An 825-nucleotide genomic window follows, 5' to 3' on the forward strand; every position below is an offset into this window, starting at 1 on the left:
GACCGGTCCTGTCATCATAATGTCATTTCAACGCAACATAATACATCATGTAATATAGTTGCAACAAACACACATAAAATACAAGATAATGTAACACACAAAACATTGTATAATAAATAAAAGGTAATTCAGACCTACAGACCTAAACACACAAACCCACCCGCACGCGCACGCACACACACACAAACACACACACACATATATATATACATATATATGAGTAAATATTAAAATGAAAGAAAGAACGATAAGCGGATGATTTAGTTCAAGTTGATGGCTTGCCAAGCAAAGTGAGTAAGTAAGTGAGTAATATCAATAGATGATGATGAGAATGATGGTCATGATGACGATGATGATGTTGTCGTTGATTATGATTATGATGATGATGGTGAAAATGATATTATTATTGCTGTTGTTATTGTTATTTGTTACAATTATTATTATATTATGATTGATATTATTATAATTGTTATTGTTGCTATCACTAACATTACAAAAATGATGATGATAGCCATCAACTAGCTATTCACCATTAACAGCCAGACTTGCAAACATACAAATATTCACACACACTAACATACATGCATACATACATACATACATAAGTGTACCTATGAATGTATACACGTGTATACATACAGACATTCATACAAACCTCCATGCATCTATAATTTATATACAAATATTCATACCAATTGCAAACGTTTACATATCATACACACATACAAACATTCACACAAGCATACATACAAACGTACATTCAAACGAACAAAAACGCAAAATACATACAAACAAACTTGGTAATGGCATCATTATATCATGTAA

The sequence above is a fragment of the Helobdella robusta genome (genome assembly GCF_000326865.2).
Source record: "Helobdella robusta unplaced genomic scaffold HELROscaffold_11, whole genome shotgun sequence".
Classification (NCBI taxonomy): Eukaryota; Metazoa; Annelida; class Clitellata; order Rhynchobdellida; family Glossiphoniidae; genus Helobdella; species Helobdella robusta.